This window comes from Castor canadensis, chromosome 2, assembly GCF_047511655.1.
Source record: "Castor canadensis chromosome 2, mCasCan1.hap1v2, whole genome shotgun sequence".
Taxonomy (NCBI): Eukaryota; Metazoa; Chordata; class Mammalia; order Rodentia; family Castoridae; genus Castor; species Castor canadensis.
Window position 1 is genome coordinate 83,930,712 of NC_133387.1, and position 24,522 is coordinate 83,955,233.

The 24,522-nt window shown below is 38.6% G+C and overlaps 1 long non-coding RNA gene across 2 annotated transcripts; it reads left to right on the forward strand.

Annotated features, from left to right (window-relative positions):
- The first annotated feature begins 4,613 nt into the window (after positions 1–4,613).
- On the forward strand, positions 4,614–24,099 carry LOC141420702 (uncharacterized). Of its 2 annotated transcripts, none has more exons than XR_012445236.1 (4): positions 4,614–4,784; positions 4,913–5,029; positions 9,861–9,984; positions 22,438–24,099. It is a non-coding gene; the product is annotated as an uncharacterized lncRNA (long non-coding RNA). The 2 variants fall into 2 exon arrangements; XR_012445235.1 differs by having other exon boundaries at positions 9,861–9,975.
- The last annotated feature ends 423 nt before the right edge of the window (positions 24,100–24,522 follow it).

The window sequence follows — 24,522 nt, forward strand, 5'->3', positions numbered from 1 at the left end:
AACACAGCTGGTAGTTTCCAGTTTCCAGAATTGTTGTCTTGTGGGGTGAAGAATTGCATGGGGAAGGAAGGTGTCTCAGTTCAGAACCTAAGACATTTTTAATTGACAGATAATAATTGTGCATTTGTGTGTGATACAGTGTGATGTTCTGGTGCATTTATCCATTGTGTAAAGATAAAATCACACTCAGTTTATCAATCATTCTTTATGATGAAAATATTCTGTTTTGAATTAACTATACAATGCTGTTAATTGTGATTACCTTCTGTGACAGTATACCAGAATTTATTCCCATCTGGCCATGACCTTGTACACATTAACCAGCCTCTCCTCATCTCACTTTCCTACCCTCGCCAGCTCCAAGTAATCACTACTCCACTCTCTACTCATGAGAGCCCCAAAATTGAAAGTTCCACATATGAGCAAAATGGGCTGTATGTCTCTTTCTGTGCCTGGCTTATTTCACTTAGTATCATGATTTCCAGTGCCTTTCAAGTTGCTGCAAATGACAGGACTTCATCACTTGTATGGCTGAATAGCATTTCATTGTGTACATATACCACATTCTTCTTTTTCCATTTTGTTCATCTGCTGATGGACACTTCCAGTTGGTTCCATACACTTTGATTACTATGAATAGTGCCTCAATAAACATGGGAGTACTAATCTCATTTTCATATACTGATTTCACATCCTTTGGGAAATATATCCAGTTGTGGGATTACTGGATGATATGGTAGTTCTATTTTTAATTTTTTCAGAAACCTCCATATTGCTCCCCATAATGGCTGAATTAATTTACATTCCCATCAACAGTATATAAGACTCTTTTCATTCTCACCAACATTTATTATTTTCTGTCTTTTTAGTAATCACCGTTCTTACTCTAGTGAGATGGTGTCTCATTGTGGTTTTGCCATTATGACTAGTGATGTTGAGCAGTTTTCATACACCTGTTGGACATTTGCATATCTTTTCTGAGAGACGTCTATTCAGTTCTTTTGCCTATTTTTAAGTCAGATTATTTGTTTTTGCTATTGAGTTCCTTGTATCTTGTGGATATTATAATATGGGGATATTCTCTTCCATTCCATAGGCTATCTCTTCACTTTGTTGATTGCTTGCTAGGCAGACTATTTTTAGTTTGATGTATTTACATTTGTATTTTTCTTTTTGTTGCCTGTACTTTTATATTCTTGTCCAAAAATCTTTGTCTAGTGAATTTTTTAAAGTACATTTTTTTTACTCTTTACATTAGATTGCAACTTACTGATGTTCTTTCTATTCATAAACTATACTTCAGATTAAATATTAAGTTTATATAGGATTTGTTTTCAAAATTCAACTATATAATTTTTACATGCAAAATTCTCTGCAAGTGGCACCTGCATACCTCAAGGTCATATAGACTATATACAGGATTCCAGGATTCAAAGCATTTATTTATTTTTTTCTTTTTTTTTTCATTTTTCTTTTATTATTCATATGTGCATAGAAGGCTTGGTTCATTTCTCCCCCCTGCCCCCACCCCCTCCCTTACCACCCCCTCCACCCCCTCCCTCCCCCCCCCAATACCCTTGCTGTACTTTCAATAGCCACTGGGCTTGATTTATTCTTTTTTTTTTTCATTTTTCTTTTATTATTCATATGTGCATACAAGGCTTGGTTCATTTCTCCCCCCTGCCCCCACCACCTCCCTTACCACCCACTCCGCCCCCTCCCTCTCCCCCCCTCAATACCCAGCAGAAACTATTTTGCCCTTATTTCTAATTTTGTTGTAGAGAGAGTATAAGCAATAATAGGAAGGAACAAAGGTTTTTGCTGGTTGAGATAAAGATAGCTATACAGGGCATTGACTCACATTGATTTCCTGTGCGTGGGTGTTACCTTCTAGGTTAATTCTTTTTGATCTAACCTTTTCTCTAGTTCCTGGTCCCCTTTTCCTATTGGCCTCAGTTGCTTTAAGGTATCTGCTTTAGTTTCTCTGCATTAAGGGCAACAAATGCTAGCTAGTTTTTTAGGTGTCTTACCTATCCTCACCCTCCCTTGTGTGCTCTCGCTTTTATCATGTGCTCATAGTCCAATCCCATTGTTGTGTTTGCCCTTGATCTAATGTCCACATATGAGGGAGAACATACGATTTTTGGTCTTTTGGGCCAGGCTAACCTCACTAGAATGATGTTCTCCAATTCCATCCATTTACCAGCGAATGATAACATTTCGTTCTTCTTCATGGCTGCATAAAATTCCATTGTGTATAGATACCACATTTTCTTAAGGTAGAGAGGATTCCAGGATTCAAAGCATTTATTTAAAAAAAAAAAAACCCCAAGAATATTTTGTATTTAAATTACTTAGCATCAACACAACCACAGACTCCAGACTGGCTTCATCTTTTATCCTCAGGTCTCTGGGTACATCTAAAAAGCTACACATACAACAGAAGAGAGATCCCAAACAAGCAAATATTCTGTATTAGATACTTTTTGCAGGAAATGGTTGTTAGAGGTGTTATGGACAACAATATTCTTTTCAAAACAAATCTAAGTTGTAAATGTATCTAAGCTTGTGCCTTATCTATGTCTGCACAGAAAAAGGTTGAAAGAAGCATCACTCAGCTGTTATGCCCATGAAAATTTAATCAGCAATGGTGAAAAAATGCTCTTACTGACGTAGAGGGATGTTTACAATATACTGCCAAGTGTAAAAAAAGCAAGTTACAAGACAGAAACTGTGCTTTTCTTAGAGAAAATGATGTGTGTAAAGATAGATAGATAGAAAATTATTTTTTTAAATGTATAATTACAGTTGTGTTTACCATTTTCTTCCTGCTAGAAAAATACTTTTTCAAGTTTTTTTTTCATATAACTGGACATGAGTTGTTAAAAGCTTAATCTATAAGATTTAAAAACTCTAAGTAATAGCTTGTTACTCCCCTTAAATAAGCCTTACGCTGCTAAAGCTTCGCCGCCAACCTTAGCAACATATGAATCACCTGGGAAGGGGGGATTAAAAATTGCTTATGATCCCACCCTGCCAAAAAGGGTGGGAACAATGACCAACTGAATCAGATCCATATGTGCTGGGGTGCTAGGGATTGTTTTTGTTTATGTTGTTAATTTCTCTAAATGATGCTAATATGTCATGAAGAATGAGATTCATTAGTTTCGACTCTATTGGTCATCATTTAGAATCAGATTCACTAGAAAATATTACCTGAATATATTTCCATTTTGCCTCCTGTCTGAAATTCTCACATAGTGACTAATTTAAAATCATGAGGTTTTTGTGACTGGAAGAGACCTCAGTTCTGATTTGCAAATGTGTTGATTTCCTGCTATGTGCTATCACTTGCTAGATGCAAGGGGGTTGAGGATGAATAACACCCAGTCCCTGCCCTGATAGTGTGGCTCAGTCTGTTTTCTGTTTTTATAATGAATAGCTCAGGTTGAGAGATTTATAAAGGTTAGAATATCCTAGTTTAGATATCTCTTCTTCTTGTAAAGCCTCAGTTCCTTGGATTAGGGCCCCAGCCTTATGGCCTCATTTAAGCTTTTTTTTTTTTTTGGCAGTATTTGGGTTTGAACTCAGGACTTCATGCTTGCTACCACTTGAAGCCCTGGTGTTCTACCACTTGAGCCACTCCACTAGCCCTTTTTGATGGTAGGTTTTTTTCGAGATATGTCTCATGAACTATTTGTCCAGACTGGCTTCAAACCATGATCCTACTGATCCCTACCTCCTGAGTAGCTTGGCTTACAGATGTGAGCCACCACCGGTGCCTGGCTCATTTAATCTTGGTCACTTGCCAAAGTCCCAAATACCATAGTTGGATTAAGTTTTTACACTCTTAATACTTTATTTTCAATATGAGTTTTGGTGGAGACATCCAAACTGTGGCATGGAGCTTTCACTCAAATAAATCATTTCAACATATTGGTTGTGGTGAGAGGCACTTGCTTGGGGGCTTTGGGAGGCCTGCCTGGAGGGTAAGATCAGATGGTGTCCATGTAGCTTAATCTGCCTTGGAAGTTAAGTGACTGTCCAAGGTCATACAACTTAAGCTGGGTAACACCCTGCTTCAAAAAACAAAAAAACCTAAAAATGAAGAAACCTTACTAGCTAACACTTAATCCTTTGCCATTTGATGACTTGATAAGCTGGAACAAATGGCCTGACCAAGGGTCTAGAAAATATCCTTCCTTCCAGAATGTTCCCTTCCTGTAATCCACACCAACATTCGTGAAATAACACTCAAAGCTTCAGCCTTGAGATTTTTGAGGTTTTTTTTGTTTTGTTTTGTTTTGTTTTTGGTGAAGACAGCCCTTTCAGGCAGGGTGACCTGGCACAAAGTTGTCAAATGAAAGGCACTAGAAAATTTGCAAATCAAATGGTTCATTATGTATGATACAGTACTTGCAAATAGGATTAGGTTGATTATACACTATAAATAGCATTTTAAGAGACTCCCTTAAGGCCAGCTGGGCTGAAATCTTGCTAGTCAGGCTTTTAAAGTAAATGTTACTGAACTGCTGAACAGATGAAGCTCTGAGGTCAGAGGTCATCAGTCCAGTGCAGCTCTGGAGAGCTAGTGACATCAATACTGAGCCAGCTCGGTATTGCTGGCTGTGACATCTTTTCAACAAGGTCTTTCCATTAGAATTTGGTGATCACAGGAGTCTTCTTGCATTTCACCATAGAACCAGTGCTGTAGCCTGAGACAGACTGACCCCACAAGGCACCGTCCAGGCCAGGAAGACAACTTCATTCCCAGGGGACTGAAGGTAAGATAAAGGCAAGCTTTGAGCAATACCTGAAGCCTTGACAGCAAATGTCACTTCTGTCAGCTTACCTATTTATCTTTCTTAATAAACCTGTTCCATAGCATAATCTTTTGTCCTCTTTTCTCAAGAAATCCTGGCTACTTTTTAAGAGACTGGGCATTGTCCCCTTTTCTGGAGCATGGAGACCACATGGTATATACTCAAGGGAAGTGACAGTAGTTCACCTAGGTCCAGAATGGTCGTATGTAAGTAATTCCCAGCTTGCTGGAAGTTTTCTCTTGTCACAATTCTTTTTGGATTTTTGTCTGGGAAGATATGCCTTATTAGTGAGACTATGTTGCTTAAAGTTCTTCTTCATTCCGCTGTCCTCAAGCCATTTTTTTCTGGAATAGCAATATAGTAAGGCCTAAGTAAATGAAGCAATTGGAGATGGCTACCTCAAGTTGGAGTCTAAGTTACAGTATTTTATTGCTTTGAGGCATAGAATTAGTATAAGGGCATCGTTAACAATATAATCCCATATAAAATTCCTGGCAAAGTTGCATCAAGCAATAAAGAAAGATCATTTAAGATTTGCATATCAAATGTGAAGAACTAAGGCTGCTTATTTTCATAAGCAGGTTCAACGTGTTCCCTAAAATTTTTCATGCCCTATTAATTTGTTCTAGAATGTTTTCTTTATAAGTAGTCAGAGGTAAATATAATTCTCTCTGTTCAGATTTTCATGAATTCTAAGCTAGTTCAGTTCTATTTCATGATATTTTCTCTCCCCTTTTTATAAATGTGCTTACTCCCCCCTTCCATTCAGTTAATAGATTTGGAAAAATGTACACTATGGCTAATGAAAGTTTTCATTTTACACTTGTCATTCATAATTGTCACCATTTCCATGGGAATTCATTCAGGTAGAGAAATATCTCTTCAATAAAGATAAAAGGTTTGTGTCTTCAGTCTGATAAGTGTGTGTTAGGTCAACTGCTTTATAACTGTCCAGCATTATATCAAGGTGTGGCTATCAGGTTAATTTAAATCTAGTACTTGCAATTTCTAAAGCTACTTGTGCATCCAAATGGGGACAAGACACTATTATCCTTTGTCATCACTTAGGACCTAGAACTCAATCCAAAGTGTGGTCATTTCTCTCAGGCTTGAGAAGGCTGACTCTCTTCATGGCCTCAATGGACACTTACAAGGCAGTAACCCACACTGTTAAAACAAGGCTAGGAATGTAAATTGCCATGCCTGGAACTGCAGGTAATTACATGGAAGACTATCCCATGGAAAAAACATGCTAAAATGGACTAACCAAAGATGGTTTGGCATCACCATTACTAGAAAAGAGTTTTAAAATATCATCAAAACCCACTAATCAAGACAGCTTAGTTGTAAACCAATGTGGCAAAAGGAAGAACAAAAAGGGGTTTAGGTTTTTCTCCCCTTCCTTTTAGAGAACCATAATTATGTCTTGTTTGAACTGCTATATGCTCATCAAGAAACTACATTGAAAAATAAAAAGAACTTTCATTGAATATTCTGTGTACAAAACCAGGAATGATCTATCCTTATTTGCAGAACTCTAAACCAAAGCCATATGCAATTTTTAGTTCACTAAATTAAAAGTTTTAAAGAAAAATCTACTGAAATAGACTGATTCAGAATTGTGCTCAATTAAAGTTTTTGAACTAAAATATCAGCATCTTCTGTATTAAACCTAAAGTGAGCTAATATTTAAGTGTGTTTAAAATTCTTTAATGGTCATTTAGAGATTTACATTCTGTATGATATTTTTAGCTGCATATTGTCTTAGGAAATGATACACCTAGTATGACCAAAGATGAAATCTGTTTTAAACATACAAAGCAATCATAAACATATCGGAATCAATGTTATGTGAGCCTAGAAGTCAAAGGACTTATTATGGGTCAGCCAATCTAGAGAAATAAGGATCACCCCAGAGATCAGTATCTTCCCTCCTACCTGTGGTTTAAGGTTTATATTAGAGCTGTGAACCTCCCTAACCACTTTCCTATCTAGAAGAGCCTGTCTCACACTCAGCCTCAGCTGGATTTGTACATTGGAAAGTCACAGCTAATTGGGTCAATCCCAAGTACACCCGTGATGCACAGACAAGCCCTCCATGAGCTAGACTGAGCAATCAAGTCCTCTGTTTTTCTCAAGTTGATCTGAGAAATGTAACAGCTAAGTCAGATGGTAGCTGGAGAGAAGTGACAATGGAACACTGATTTAAAGGTCTGTTAGTCACTGTTAGTGAGGGCTCTAGGGCAGGAACACAAGTTCCTCATCCCTGGAGCCATAACTCTTACTTTGGGTTCCAGGAATGTTGTAATTTTCTAATAAAATATTTTTAATTGGGATACTTAAAAAGATTTCTATTTATCACTTTTTTGGGTATCCTCTCACCTCTTTTGCTTTCTCACATCTATCCCTATTCATCTTGGTTATAGGAACAGAGGAAGAATTTTCATCCAATTTAAGGAGAGAAGAAAAGACCCAACCATGGAAGTAGTTTCAGACATCAGATATTAGCAGTGAGGCCACATAAAGAAAGACAGTTAAGAAACGTGGTCCATTTTGTGTTGCTATAACAAAATACATGATTCTGAGTACCTTATAAGGAAAAGAAGTTTATTTATTTCATAGTTCTTTAAGAGTATGGTGTGCTTCTGGTGAGAGTCTCATATCAGGTGACTGGATATGGCAGGAACATATGTGAGAGTGGCAAGTGAGCACATGCAGAAAAGGCCAAAGCACCAGGGAATTCTTTGTTTTATAACAACCTATTCTCAAGGTAGCTAATCCAGTTCCTCAAGATTCTGCTCCTATGAGACCTAATACAGTCTTGAGAGGCTTAACCTTTAAAAGACTTTAATCCATTCATGAGGAGAGAGACCCCCCCATGACTTAACTATTTCTTGACACCAATACATTGGGAATTAAATTTCAAGATGAATTTTGATAGGGACAAGCCCTAGCAGAAATCAAGAGGACATGGGGATAATTCAGAACCAAGTCTGTCAACAACATGAGGGCTTTGAAATCCTGTTATTTTACGGTGCCATCTGCATAGTTTAGAGCAGGCCTGATACAGTACTCCTCAGAATTTAATGTGGATATTAATCACTCAAGATGTCAACAAAATGCAGGTTCTGATTACCAGGTCAGGGTGGGACCCAACTGTCTGCATTTCTGACAGACAAGTTTGACAGCTCCCAAGTGATGACAAACAGGAGACTATCTACCACACTTAAGCATCAAAAGCTTAAGACACCTATGCAGGTTGAATCATGTAGCAACAATAAAATAAGCAATGAGTAAATATAAGCAATAAGATAACAATAACATAACTTAAAGTAAAATAATTAACTATAAGCAACAATAAAAGAATCCCCATCTTCAGGTGGTGATGGAAAATTATGGAATCTCAAGGTGCCAGGATTTCTAGATCTGAAGAGCTAAGCTCTATACATAGCAGCAGTGATTTATGCTAATATTCGGTCACTCCTTGTGGCCAAGGGAGGAAGACACTAGAAGACAGTTGTGAGAAGGGGACTGATATGGACTGACCTCCAGTCTTTCATTGGGTTGGCATACAGCTTTAGAGCACAGTGCTTGGCACCGTGACTACTATCTTGAATATCAGCCCTCTGAATAAGTAACTACTGTATGAAACATAGACTTAAGTCATACTAAATCCATAGTCTACATTTAAGAAATAAGTTTCAAAGTCTCTTTTGGTTTCTTTCTTACTAAATGGTCTGTCTATATATCTATCTTATGGTGAACACCAAGATCCTTCTTTCTTTGACAGATGACTGTACTGACTCCATTCTGGAAAGAAAAGAGAGACCCCAAATTGGTGATGGTCAGTGGGGCCACAAGATGGAAATTCACTCTGGAAAAGTTTGATTTGGGCTCCTGAAAGCCTTTCTGCTGTGTATGACTGGGGAGAAAGGAGAAATGAGTTTGGTTCATTTCCAGCCCGACTTATTCCAAAGCTGTGAAATATATTAGTGCAAATTTTCAGGCTGGAAGCCTGCTTTTTTTTTTTTTTTTTTAAAGGCAACATTGGAGGTGACAGTGCTTTTAACCATCAAATATAATGAAGCTCCCAACTTAATGATGGTTCACTTAACCTAAAGTGAACTAAAAAGCCAGGCAGTAGAGAGAATGCCATGCTTCATGGACTGATTGCCATATAATGAATTTCCTTTTAAAAAGTGCATTCCATGCTGCCTTTATTTACTGATTTCTCAGTTAGGCACACTTTTGACCTTTGTCAACTACTCAAATGTAATTGCAGAAAATTCTGATTCAAGATGGTAGACTGACCTTATTTTTATATCCTCTCCTTCCATCTGCTTCCAGAAGACAACAAATAAAGTCACTGACTTATTCATTGTTCCTGTGTCAGTAAATGTAAAGTATTAGAGATCAGGGCAAGACAGAGAAAGACTATTCTCAAAACAACTGGACATACTAGATAGGTGGAGGTGGGCGATAAACAAAATACATTAACCTGAAATTACCAGGAGTATGATGAGTAATGTGATGGAAGTGAAAAGGGATGCTTTGATAGGAAGTTAATAAGGGACTGCCTGAGACTACAGTCAGTACATTTAAGTTAAGACCTCTATGACAAGAAAACAGTAGCCACGAAAGGGCTAGGAGGATACATTAAGATGAGAATATGCTTGAAATTTGTAAGAATCAGAAAGTAGACCAGTGTGAGTGAGCATAGAAGAGGAAGAGTGGGATGGGATAGAGTCAGGGAGGAAGATCAGGGCAGTGCCTAAGAAGAAGGTACAGATGGGGTAGGGCCATGGTTCATGGACACCACAGAAAGTGGGGGCCAGATGGCAAAAGTCATGCCCATGGTAAGGGGTTTGGATTTTGTTCTAAGAATGCTGAAAAGTCATTACAATATTTTAATCAAGTCTTCAAATAATAAAATTTGTGCTTTTGAAAGTGCATTCTGTGTAGAAGAATCCCAAATAATTTATGGAAATATTTCACATTCAAGGAGGTAGAGCATAACTCCCTACTCCTTTCTTACAGACTGTGCTTAATGACTTCCTTCCAAAGAATGAAGGAGAGGAGGAAACACTAACTTCAGAGGAAAGACACCTGTGAACACTACCGCGGCCAGGAGATCAAGGTCATATCAACAACAGTAAGTCATGTAGGTAGTGTCTGCCCTTGGCATGATGTAATGAGAATGATGCTTTACATGTATGGCCCTCCTCCCCCTCAAATATACAATCCCAGTTTAGTCACAAGCAAAACAGACAAATCCAAATTGAGGAACATTCTATAAAACACCTGACCAGTCCACCTGAAGGTCATCAAAAAATAAGGAAAATCTAAGAAACTCATACAGCCAATAGTAGCCTGAGGAGACATGATGACTAAACATAATGTGGGATCCTAGAACAGGAAAAGGACATTCAGTAAAAACAAGGAAGTCTGAGCAAATCATGGGCTTTAGTTGCTAATAATGTACCAGTGTTGGTTCATTAGCTGTAACAAATGTACCATGCTGATATAAAACGTTAGCTGTGAGATGTATGGGACATTTCTGTGATATCTTCACATTTTTTTTGTAAATCTGAAGCTTCTAAAATTAAAAGCTTTTTAAAAGGAACTCTCTGGCTGCCATGTTCAACCTGAACTCTGGGGAACAAAAGCAGAAACAGGTTGTAATGATGATGTCCTCTGGGTCCTTGAAAACCATGATTCTCTATATTTAACAAAGTAATTACAGTAAGAAGATAGAAGAGTTCATAGTAGTAATACTTCAAATTCAAATTTAGGACTTCAGGGTTTTTATATAATCTGTTCCACCTCAGGCTAATTGGGGAATTGTTCTCTACAGAAATAAATGCTGCAGAGCAAATGCTTCTGAAGTCTGGCCTTAGTGCCAGCTCCATGCCTGTTCACCCAAAAAAGAAGCCTGCCAGTCAATAACCTACCTCATACCATATTCTTAATTGCTTTCAATGCCTCATCCTTAAAAGCAAATGGCTAACCAACAATTATGAGAAATCTAAGGGCCTTCAACATGGAAGAAAGAGAGCCCTAAAAAATACAAAAGGTAAAAGTATAGTACCAAATGGAATAAATAGTTCAAAAGTACTTAAAGGAAAAGTAATTATTATCTTCAGAGATGCTTGAGAAGATAGTATACCATCAAAACATGATAGAATGTTATTAAAAAAAAGCAGTGGAGAAAAACAAATGTCACTTAAATATGAAAAATAAAATCATTGCAAATTAAGAGTTAAGTGAAGGAGTTCAAAGACAAAATTAGAAATGTCTTCCAGAAAGAAACATTTTTTGAAAAGATAGAAAACTTTTTAAAAATGGGTAAAAGCTTTTGGGTTATCAGTCTAAAAGATCACACTAATAAGAAACCAAAAAGAGCTGGGTGCCAGTGGCTCACACCTGTAGTCCTAGCTATTTGGGGGGAATAAGGTCAGGAGGATTTCACTTTGAGGCCAATTCAGGCAAATAGTTTGAGAGACTGCATCTCCAAAATAACCAGAGCAAAAATAGAGATTGTTAAGAGCTGGCCATGATTAATGGGTAAGGCAGGATAGATAGATGAGGAGACAGGGAAATTTAAAAAGAAAGAAAGAAACCAAAAAGAGAAAAAACAGAAGGGAAGAAATTGGTAAAATGACAAATGTTAAAAGAAATTTCAAGATCTGAAGGATAGAGGTGTCCATATTTAGAGAATCTACCAAGTGTCTGGCTTAATGAAATAAAAACATTCATAGAAAATTATGAAATCTCAGAATATTGAACTTAAAGAAAATATCAGGAAAGCTTCCCAGAAAGAAGTAAGCATAGTTTGTGTACAAAAAACCATAATGGCCTCAGATTTCCACACCTAGTTAGAAGGCAAATGGAGAAATTCTTCAAAACCGTTGATGAAAATTTTCACCTAGAATTTTATACCTAACCAAACTATCAATCAGGTGAGAAGATAAGACAAAGGCATTTTTTAAAATACAAAGACTTGGAAACTTTTATCCCATGCTAGTTATCTCGGGAAATTACTTGGGGGTGTACTCCAGAACAAAAGTAAGCAAGGGGTAAGCCAAGAGGAGGAGGACACACTGAGACCTCAGTGGCACAGGAAGAAACAAAACACAGGAGAAGGAATTTATATTTAGGGAACTGCAGGAAATTTTGATCCTGGAACCCAATATTAAGTCCAGATAACATGGGTTGACACCCTCTGTTCTATTCCTATAAAAGACTACAAGGCAAAGACTCTGCAATCCTCAGGTCCCCTGACCAGCAAGATTTCTTATTTCTTAGGTCCTAGAGTCACTGAACTTTAACCTTTTATGAGAAATAAGGGAAGTCCTGCAATAGGGATGGGAGGCATTGGGATAGGTGGGTGTTGAGTTCATTTACATGCTTGTGTATCCCTACTCTTGTGGATACCCTTTGTCTAAACTAAAGTCAAAGACATCTTGCCCAATTCCAGGTTATCATTTCCCAAACAGTGAGCCAAAATGAATCTAGTTGATTTATTGGTACTTATTGTAGTAACAGAAAGCTAATCAGTACAATGGACAAATGGAATGACAATGTTTTCAGAACAGTATTTAAATTAATGAAAGTAATCAAAGAGGAAATAAAATGCTGAAAGAATTTTATAGGATGAGGCTATGAGAATTGTGAACAATACAAGTCATATAAATCCTCATCTATCACATCAGAAAATCAATAAATAATATTTATTATTTGATAAATTAGGAAACAGTGATATAGGAATATTATTTAGAAAATGTAGATTAACTCAAAAACAACTAAAGATGAGAATTTAAAAATTGTTAAGTGTCTGTGTCACTTGGGGTACAATTGGGATGTTGAAAAGTGGGGACACTTTCTAGGGACAACAGAATTTCATTTACACCCAACCAGATTCTTTTTTTCTCTGTGTGCCTATAGTACCGTGATTTAAAGTGAAAATTACAAACAAATATAAATGCAAAATTTGGAATTCCTCTGGTTCTTTTGCACATTAGTTTTACTGTAATCAGTGAACTCTGTAAAATTTTCCAGGTAATTAAAAGAAAACTTTAGCTTTCATCCTGTCCAAAATCCCATAAACCTCTGTCTCCATCAATTAACCACTCTCTTATCTTCAACTAATTCTTTTCTACTGATTCTCCCCGGCTTATACAACATTCTTGACATAATAAAATATTAAAACCTTCTCCTTTTTTCTCTTCCTATTGCCCTGAAACTCTCTTTTCCATACAAGCTTAGCTTGAAAAATAATTAGACTCATGATCTCTACTTCCTCATCTTCCATAATGCTCTGATCAACCCTTTTCTGTCAATGTAAGGCCTGATTTCCCTAATTTGCACTCAGTGTCAGAACTTTTGAATCCCCAAACACAAAAGACAGCGTTGAGTTCATCTCTTTACTGACCTCTCTGGAATGTTTGTTCCCATGAGCCTCAGTCTCCTTAACGGGACTGTACTTCTGGAAGTGCTCTTTCCCATGTTCTCCCTTTGAGCATCATCATTTTCTCCTATGGGATAGATGATCCTGCCTATAAAGCGTGCCAGCCAATTCTGTCTCCCTGATCTATTCCCATGAGCTTAGTTTCCCATGAGATTTACAAATCTCGGGGTCCTTCGGGCAGCTTAGTTTTAAAAGATTGGTGTTGAAGTGGTTGTGTTAAAAGTTCTCTCTTCTTGGAACCACTGTCTGTTCACAGCTTCCATCCACTGGGTAGGTCCAGAAGTCAAATTGTATCAAGTGACCCAGACCAGTGACCATAGCTGGTAGGACCAAGGGCAGACATCAGAGACAGTGAGGACAAATCAGGTTCCTCTCTTGAGGTCGGTGCCATAACAAGGCCAAGCCTAGGACTGGGGCAAGTTTAAATGATGAGTCAAGTGTGAGGTTACATCCAGAGTTTAAGAGTTAAGAATAAGACTTCTACAAGCAAAGGGCCAAGATTCTCATCTCAGCTTCACACATTACCTGTGTCACCTTGGGTAAGTGACATTATCTATCTCATACTTTACTTAAGCTAACTTAATTGTATTTCTGTTCCAGGCTCTTCATAGATACATATTGAGAATAAGGCTTATAATTAGCCTTTTAGCAGTTACATAACATTCCCCATCTTAGTGATTCGGAGACATCTTGTAAGAAGTAAGGCTTGGGGGAAAAACTACTAATAAATGAGATTATCCATCTATGGAACTCCCATCTTGGAAACTCTTCTAACAAGCCAGTGTGGGTTTTCACAAGTCATTTGCTTTATCCATTAAATGGGGACATTTCCAACCCAGGTGCTTGACAGACAATGCTGGAAAATGACAAAATATTAACAACAGTAGGAAAAAGCAATCACAGCAAGGACTTACTTGTGCTTATTACATTCTAGGCACTGTCCTACACAATTTACATATAACATGAGATTGTCCACACCACAACTAGAGGCAGACATGATTGTCATGCCCCTCCTTCAGACAATGAAACTGAGGCTTGGGGAAGTAAGTTATCCCAGGCCATATAGTCAGTAAGTGGTAGACTTGAGTGGAGAACTCCAGCAGTTTGGCTCTGGAATCTCTGCTCTTAACCCTTAAACAAGTGCCCCCACCCACCTCTGACTCTACCCTAAGTCAATTCACACTTAAGTAAATTTCCTCAAGGATTACAGCACAAAGCCAAGAGTACTGCTCTGGGGACACAGGTCTGGCTTTTAGTCTGGGAAAAAACCAGACAGTAATAAGCTAGTTAAAGCTTAAGCCTGTGTCAATGGTTGTGAAGATAAAACTGATCTATCTGTCTATCTATCTATCTCCATCATTACATTTGGAATAATAATGATCCTCTCTTTACATTTGCAGTACATATTTGTCAAATATACCATATATATATATTTAGTGTGTGTATATATATTGCATATAGATCACATAACTATATATAGTGTGTGTATATATATATATATATATACTTATATAAAATCACATATATCTATAACCATATATACATAGTCTCTTTCTCTCTCTCTCTATATATATATATAATATAAATATCCTGCATCTCTCTCTCTTTTACACACACACACACCCCTACACACCTTATTAATAGGCAGTAAGTGGTATCTCTAAATTCTAAGATCAGTTAATGTACAATTAATTAGAGCACTGGCTAAGCTGATATAACTACAAAACCTCAAAATGCAGTCAACTAAGACTTCCCCTCACAGAAAGACCCAGATACATGTGGTTCATCTGGTAGGAATGTTCTGCTTGGCTCAGCTGTGCCCTGACTGTCACCTTCCCAACATTTGGATTCTATTGTGCTAAAGTAAAAGTGGCTGTTGCTGCCACCTTCATCACTTCCTAGGCAGTAGGAATGAGAAAAGGAAGTAGCAATGCATAGCCAGTTCTTTTAAGGGCAACACACTCAATTGTGGTGGATTTCAATTCTACTCACAGTCTATTGGTCTAAACAATCATATGGTCACCCCTAGTGGCAAGGGAAGCTGGGAAATGTAGTCTTTATTTGGATGAATGACCACACACCAAGCTAAAAAGATTTGGGAACTGCAGTAGTACAGGTATTTTATTTTCTGATCTCCTGGTGATATCAGCTGGACTCATTTCTCCTTCAATGATAAATTAATATTAGGGGAAAAAAGTTGATTTTAAAGTAGCTTAGACAGATGAAAATAGCATAGCTAAGTTTAATAAGGTTTAGAGTTTTGTTTTGTTTTTTCCTTCATTGGAGGACTTAAGTAGGGATTATCGTTGGTGGCATCTCTGCAATTCAGTGAGTTTTGTCTCCCTGGCAGCTGTTCTTCTCCATCTCCAGAATTCCTGGCCCTTCACATCCCCAAGCGCCATCCAGTCCTCTGGCTGAAGGGAGAAACAGCACATAATTCCAAGAGAAAACTTCAGAAAACTTACATGAGGTTTTGACTCATTTAGAAAGTATGCATTTCTTCTCATTCTTCACAGAAGATCTCTTCTGTCCCATTCTGTGTATTTCTTTTTGATGTTCTTTCATTACCTAATTTAATGTTATTTTCATCTTTAGGGCCACCTATTTTTTCCACTACCTTCATTTTCATGGTTTCAATCACTCAATCATTTGGAGCCTTTTTTTTTTCAATTCTCTCTTTCTCTCATCCATTCTTTCTGCTCACTAATTCATTCATTATCCATCTTCACTAATATTCCTTTCTATTTCCTTGCCCATAAAATGAACACCTCTAATTTACTGTGCAATCTTTTCTGTCATTCACTAATTTAATGTCTTTTTTTTGTGGTGGCACTGGTGTTTGAACTTAGGGCCTCAAGCTTGCTAGGCATGTGTTCTACCACTTGAGCTTCTCCACCAGTTCATTCACTACTTTATTCCCCCTCATTTGTTTCACTTCCTTGTGTCCTTCTCATTCTTCATCTTATTTTATCCATTGCCTCATTTTGTTCTGTGTCACCTTTCTCTATCTCTTTTTTTTTTTTTTTTTTCGCGGTACTGGGGTTTGAACTCAGGGCCTACACCTGGAGCCACTTCACCAGCCTTTTTTTGTGAAGGGTTTATTCCAGATAGGGTCTCACAAACTATTTGCCTGGGGTGGCTTTGGACTGAGATACTCCTGATTTCTGCCTCCTGAGTAGCTAGGAACCAGCACCTGGCTCTCCCATTTTCTTATTCCTGCTATTAATCCTTTTGTTCTTCTTGCTGTTCTTATTTTATGCCTTCTCTGCCCATAATCTTGAGTCTAAATTCTGTCTACACCTACATTTTGCATCCTATTATTGGCCTTCTTAGCTTTTTATTGACCCCATCTGGAGTATAACTATAAAGTAATGTCATAAGTTATTATTTTAAAAAATAAAGTCGCAATTTTTCTATCCAAAGAAATGTTGTATTTTAAAACAGACACCTTAAAATCTAAGTCTATGCTCTCATTCTTGGCTACTGCTCAAAATATTTGGACACTTTTGCCTGCAAATGTCTCTAGAAATCTTTTCAGGCTATCTCTACAATTAGTTTCCAACATTTATGGTCCCACCCCATTTTGATAACGCACCCACATATCAAACATATTCTTTAAATTACTATTGAACGTCTCTAAAAATGCATGTCTTTTCCCAAATGCTGACAGAAAACTGCCATGAAAGAATATCAAAATGACACATATGAAAAAAAGCCCCAAAATGGCAACCAAAACTTATTTGAACACTGGCCATATGATTAGAATAAAGTTGTGGCCTCCTGAGATGACTGACTTTGAACAACCCAGGCCAGCTGAGTTGCCTCATATGAAAGCAACACAGCAAATGTTTAATGAATGTTTCTTTCTTTCTAATGCTTGCTACAAAAGCACTCAGCATCATTGCTTTTACTCAAAACTTAAACTTGCTTTTCCTATTTTCTTTTCGCTTTGGATTTTCAATACAAATTATTCAGTGTTGCTTCCTACTTTACAAGGAAATGGGAGAAAACTGAATTTGAAAGAAAAATCACATGAGAAAATTCAGATAGTAAATGAAGAAATAAGACAATGAAAGGGGACATCAGTTTCTTCTTCTTGCTCCCCATTAGTTCGACAGATTCAGTGAATCAAATCTTATTTTATCTTGATCATTGATTTTTTTCACTCATTAACCTGGTGGTTTTCTAATCTGTACCATCAGCCTCTACTTGTCTCCTGAACGGCAGACCCACTCAGGTAGACCCTGATAGTCTCAAATGATGCTCCCTAAGACTTTCACAAATTCCCAATTGCATGAAATGTCATTAAAGGGTATCATTTTTCTCTACCACAATGAGTAAAGAGCAGCCCAGCAGTATGAAATACAGTTGCCAAAAAGTTAGAGCAACCTCAATTACTGATAAAGTGGTCCATTCTCATATATTGGCCCAATCTTACAAGAAAGTCAAGCACAATGGAAAAATGAGACTTGTTGAAACTATTCCAGGAATAGGGGAAAGGGGGAATAAAGGAGAATGATGGAGGAGGTGAATTCAACTATGATATATTGTTAGAACTTCTGTAATTATCACAGTATACCCCGAGTACCACAATAATATAATAAAAACACACACACACAAAAATTCAAACACTTTTTAAGTTAGTTATAAAGAACTGAAACCCATTGCAGCTTTTCCCCAGCATGTGTGCCATGGCACTAAATTCTAGGTTATTATTATATGGAAAAAAGGGGAAAAGGTAAGCACTAGAGTCAAAGAAGCTAGGGAGAATTAAATAATTTTCTTTTGTGGAAAACTTCACAGATCTTGTAAAATGATAAGAGATAGCTAGTATTGGGAACTCCAGTCTGGAAAATGCTACTGGACATGCGTGCTCCTCAAGGTGGCCCAAATTAATGCTATCTTCTTTCATTTACCAAGTCAAACTGTTTTGGTTACTGTAACAATCATTTAACCAATTATGTAAGCTTAGGAAACCTCAGCCACATGCTATCCCCTTCTCCTTCACGCCTTCTTTTTTGCCCCTTTTGTGGGTGAATTGTGTACTAAATTTGTCACAAATCCGTCTACCTTCCCTATATCCATTTATGTCCTATCTCAGCTTAGGTTTTCTCCATAGTAAATTCTGAATCAAAGATTTGGGTCTTGTCTTATTTTGCCTTCTTTTGTTTTGCTTTGGAAATGTGGCAGTGAGGCAGGCAAGGAAGGAAAACTTATAAAAGGCACAGTGACATGCAGATTACCACTTAAGAAACAGAAGCACACCTCAGAAGCATTCTCCTGTGAGGAGAGGAAGCTGGACCAGATCCCCCAAGGCACATCTCACACTGGTCAAAGGTCACTTTTGGGTCATTGACGCTCAAGACTTCCATCTTGTTGTGAGGGCCATGGCAGGCCAGATGGCACACATCTCCCTGTGGTTCTCTCTCCAGCCTCACTTCCTTAATCATACCCTCCACATGGGAATGGCTGTGCTTATATACCTACAGGAAAACAAACAGACCAACCTGGCAGAATACTCACCACACTGTAGCAGGGCTTATTTTAATGGATGGTGTGCTGGGGGAAATTAAGATGATTATGGGTTGTTTTTTTTTTTAAATTTCTGTTGTATTGCTCTTGTTTCCCTGTCTTGGTTTTCTGTCCATTGTATAGCATTGTTTCCCAGTTTCCTGGTTTATTCTTTTCTCTTTTGAATGGATTTTCCCTCCTATTGTCTTGGCTCTGTGTATGTCCCCCTGCTCTCAAGCAGAATTTGGGAGGAAGGAGACAGCCAGCCCTGTCAGGGCACCCTCTCTTAGTCAAAACTCATTTTCTCTCTCCTCCCACATCTGCACCTGAAGCGGTGTTGGGAAAACAGGAAGCCAGTTGTGAGCAAGAGGCCCCAAGGACAGCTGTTGATCCCGAAAACGGTTTTAATTTGTCTCTGTCTCATTAGCCTAATGCTGATGCTGGCAGCCCTCAGCTGCTGAGCAAGCTCAGTGACTTTCTTTTCAACTTGGCCTGCAGCTTATCAGGTTCGAAGATTAAGCTGACAGCTCAGGCTGCCTTCCTTTTGTGACCCTGGTCCTTTGTGTCTACTACCCAAGGACTTTCATTCATCTGTGGGCCTACAGTAATTAAAGCTGAAGGGAAGACTGTCTTCATTGGCTGGCCTCTCTCTATGAATTGGCATGACAGGCAAAATCACATAAATAAATGCTTACCATGCAGAAACACCTTGTAAGTGGAGGGCCTGCTTTGGTGACCAAGCTGGGAGAATTATCCACCTGACACGTGTGGTTTTAAGGGGAGACCAGAGGCTGAATTGTCATAAATTGCTTTCAAAATTGACCCCAGAAAGCGATCCTAAGAAAGACACGAAGCTTGAAGAAATATTTCCTTTTCAGTAAGTGATTTAAGTTGCCACATTTGAAAAACAGGGGCTTAGGTTTGAAATTGATCAAGTTTAGAATCTATTCAAGCTGAGTATAGCAGGTAAATCTCTAAGGCAAATAATAGTGCTTTTCTAGTCTGAATTTCAATTTCTTAGTATTTCACTGTGCAACGTGAACTTAACCTCATTTGTATTTATTGTGTTTAATGACCTTGGTGTCCTGAGACAGTGAGCAGTGGTGATGTAGGAGACCTTGCCGAATTAGGAAATGTTTTGGTAGTTTTTCTTATACTCTATTGGTCCAGTATTTTATGTTCAAAGGCTGATGGGTTCTGGGCCAATGTGCCCAGGACCTGGCTTCTGGGCAGAGGTTGACAAGGGCAACCCATTCCTGGTTAGACCTAATTAGGATAAAACAAGGGCTGAGGGCATGGCTCAAGTGTAGAGCACTTGCCTAGCAAGCACAAGGCCCTGAGTTCAAATCCTAGTATCACAAAATAAATAAATAAGATGAAATAAGCCCTTAACTTCATCTCCCCACCCTGGGCTCCAGAGCCTTTAGCAATCACTTCTCATCACCAGGACCCTTCCATTTCCTCCTGACCACCTAACTTCCTCTCCATGCCCCAAGGATGCCCACGGTACAAGCATCTTATCAATTCATTTGTTCAGACAGCACTCATTGGGTGCTTACCACGTATAATATGGAACTAGGCTATCAAGCCTCCAAAATAAGATGGAAGGGTTTCCACCTTACAGGAACTCACAGGCAGAAAACTAGACCTGAGAAATGTGTGTTAGTCCAGTAGAGGAAGGAGCTTGGAGTTTGGGAGCCCAGAGAACAGTAATGGCAGCAGGGAGCCCAAGGGTGCAGGAGTCCAACAAAGCTCCTGGATCCTTTTCCTTCCATAGCAAGTTGTCTTCTTAGTGGCCCAACTTCCAGACAAGCTGTCAGTGTCATGAAAACATGCTCCCTAGAGCATCCCCACACCTGGCAATCACTGAGTATAACACTAAGCATGCGTCAGATTTTCTTGATTATGGATGAATAAATCAATGTAAGCCTGAAAGGACAAATAAGACCCAATTCAGTAGACAGAGAAGGGGAGTAGGTTTATTTACTATTGTGCTTCACGCGAATGATTTATGTATTTGAGAAACTAATATAGTCATACAGGTTAAAAACCAACAAAGTGTAACATAAGGACATTAAGAGGTCTCACTTTCACCCTTATCTACACCTGTCTCTCAAAACCTATCTCACCCATCCCATCATAACCTAGTCTTGCCTCCTATGATTACCATTTTTGTTAGTTTGGGATATGTTATTCCATTGTTTCTTTATGTAAATAAAATTATATACAAATACATACATATTCTTATATCCTCCCAAATGATAGTATACTGAATAAACTGTTCTTTTATTTATTTATGTATTTTTTAACTCAACATATCCTGGAGCTCTTTCTATACCAGTGTACTGAGAATGACTTTGTTCTCTTTGTACCTGAATATTATACTACTGTGTCACCAATATGCCTTATTTGAAAGGTCACTTAAGCGCCTGTGTTTGAGTAAACTGTCTCTCCTTCCCCATCTCTGCATCACAGCACGCCCTCAAAACACGAATCTCTTTTTCAGCTCTTTTAACTTTATGAACCATTTGAGCCAATGCATTCCAAAGATGGAAGCGTGTTTACGTGCATTGTAAAATTCTCTATTAGGGCAAATGTCCTATTTCAGAAGAGTCAACTCCCAAGGAAGTAAGTAGTGAAGCATCCTGGTGCTGGGGCTGTGTCTTCTGAGGACATTACCAGGGTTGAGCTCATTCGGGATGAGGAGACTTGATCCCATGGTGACCTCTACAGGTTCCAGTGGTTAATGTGGACATTATCAGAGACAGGTCCCTTGCACACTTCCTTAGCAGCCTGGTGCTCTGCCCACAGGTGTAACCCTTGTTGGTGTGAGGGTCAGGAGGTGAGTGCCTTCTGGTTCATTCTACCTGGCTGTTCCAGAGTATATTAAGAACTATACCAGTATGCACTTAACCTTGTTTTCTCCGTTAACTAAAAACATTCTTAAAATTAAACCACATGATTTCATAGGTAATAGCATATTTGATTTTCCCTAAGTGAATTCCTTCTAGCCAAGCTGCTATTGTTCAGCATGTAAGATGTGAAACCTGAGAAGAGAATAAAGCTAACATTTTTATGTTAGTAATTATTGCTGACTTGTTTTTTGCTTTTAGAATTCCAGACAGCTCTGCAGCTTTGTGTGACTGCTGTTTTCAGTCATCTTTTACCTAGGGTTTCTCTGCTCTGAACACTTCATTTTTTATTTCCACAGTTAAGGAGCTCAGGTACATAATTCTTCCTGCAGAAGGACGTGGGTTGTGTTTGTGAAAAGACCAGGTTGCACTGGCTGCTGTTTGTTTTGGTTGTCTTAACAATGACTGTGGATTGCTATAAAACTGACTGATCTATAGCCTCTGGATCAATAAGATATGGCCCAAATGAACACATTGACCATGTTGTCTTTCTGCTTCTGGTGTCACCCTATTAGAAATGGAAGGAAAGTAGATGACAGCTAGGGAAACAGGTCACTTCAAAGACTAAACTGTAATGAAAACCCCTGCACCAAATCAGGGTGGGTTTTGTGCCCTCTCACAGAAGAAGGATTGATACAACAGGGAAAAAAATAATTGTAGCTTGAAATGTTGAAATAGAAGCCATCTTACCGAGGATCTTTGTGGTTGTTGATTTGCCATTTAGATATGAAAAATGAGGCAGCAGGACAAACACTGAAGAAGAAAGCAGAGCTCAAAACATGGAGAAAAGGAAAGGAAGACTAGTTCACCCATGGGAGCCTGAGCATGGCAGCAGAAGGCCAAAGGAGGAGGAAGACAGCGAGGGCCAACAAGCGTTCCTGATGGCAAAACTCTTGAAAGAACCTAAGATCCTTTGCCCCTCTGGGCCATTCTTTTGTATATAAAAAACATGCCACTATGCCCCATGGCACATAGATCCAGGAGGCTCAGACCCAGCTCTTGGAGAAGACCCACTTGGGAATGAGGCTGCAGCCCAGCCCTATGCTGTCATCAGGTCCCTCTAACCCAGTCAGTAGATTTATTTCCTCATCCCAGTGGGAAGGGAGCAGAGCCCTGAGTCTCCTATCTCAGGATCCCCAACTTCTAAGTGTTTTTCTCTTCACCTGCAGTGCTGCAACCCTGTGCACCATGTGTCCTTCAGGCTCCCTCACAGGAAGCCATTCACTTTGTCAGATATTCTCCCACACTGCAGGAATGAAACTTCTGGAAGTTTGCACTTTGTCTCTTACCTGAAAGAAAGCCCTGATTGACAAAGTCGCTTTTTCACCATGAGAACTCATCATTAGGAATGATCTGAGAGTCATTCAGTGGAGGCTTTCCAGGAAACTGCAACTCAAAGTCAAAAACTTCCATGCTCCAAGGACACCCTGAGTCAAAGTATGTTTATATAAATGGGACGCATTACATAGAAAGCTTTTGCAATTCTTTTTTAGTAAGAATGAGGATTATTTTTTAAAATTATTGTTCTGGAATAAATCTGGTTTCTTCTAAAAACCTCCCTTTCTTAAGCCTTCTGTGAGTGCCTTCTACTATCTAAAAACTTTTATTTAACTCAGAGATTCTGAATCTGAGTTTCATGACCTGGAAATTATATACAGAACTGCTCACCTGCCTTTTTCAAGGTAAGCATGGATGTTTTGTTTCTTTTTTCAAAATAAGGTTCTCCAAATAATTTTTGTCCCAAGTAAGGTTAAAAACTATTGCTGTAAACCAAGTTTACAAATCTATTTCCCCTTGGCTTTTGTGCTGCTTCTTGACCATGCTTTGAAGCTCAGAACATAAAGTTCTGTTCAAATGAAAGCAGTTTTCCTAAGTGCTGAACTAAAGCCTTAAAATACACAAATGTTATTCCTAGCATCTCTTCCTGCAGGTTAATGATAGCGACTTATGGTTTTGAAGGTAGGCTAGATGTGAGGCCTGTCACTTCTTGGCTACAAGGACAAGACATATGTGTGCTTCTCCTTGCTGTTCCAGGTGCTTGCTTCCATTGTGACTCATCTCTAGTCACAGTGTGTGAGCAGCTGAGCTCCCTGTTCAGGCCTCCATAAACTGACCCCAGGAGAAGGCCTTTGCTCTTCCCGTGCACGCTCTTCCTGTACATCATATCATATGTCCCTTGTCACACTGCCTTAGGGAAATAAAGGCAGATGTTCTTAACCACATATTTCAGGTGCAGATCTGACTCCTGTTGGATCCCTGGCCTGGCAAGGTGTTTCTCACAATTCTTTGAAAAACGTTTTTTTGTTTGTTTGGTTTTTGTTTTTAATAATAAAAAAAAGGTATAAAATGCCCATTTTTGCCTGATACTCTGCTATGGGTTGAATTGTAGAGGGCCAAATATTCATATGTTGAACTCATAGCTCCTAGTACATCAGGACATGACCTGATTTGGAAACAGGGTTGTTGCAGATAGCATTAGTAAAGATGATGTCATTTTGGAGTAGGTTGACACCTAATCCATTGTGACTACTGTCCTTATGAGAAGGGACATGCTGACACAGACAGACAGGCACACACACGGTACTGATGAAAGGGAAAATGCAAGTTTTACGATATTTTTTACTCAACTCAGAGGTAACCCCCATTCCCACATGAACTCAGTGGGAGTTGTTTACATAAAGATTTGATGAACACTCTCCAAGTTCTACCCATTAAGACTTCATCTTTTCCCACTGCCCAGACAAGGTGCTTCTCTCTTCTCCTAACAACTAGGAAATTTCTGCTTTTTAACACAAAGCAAAACGAAAAA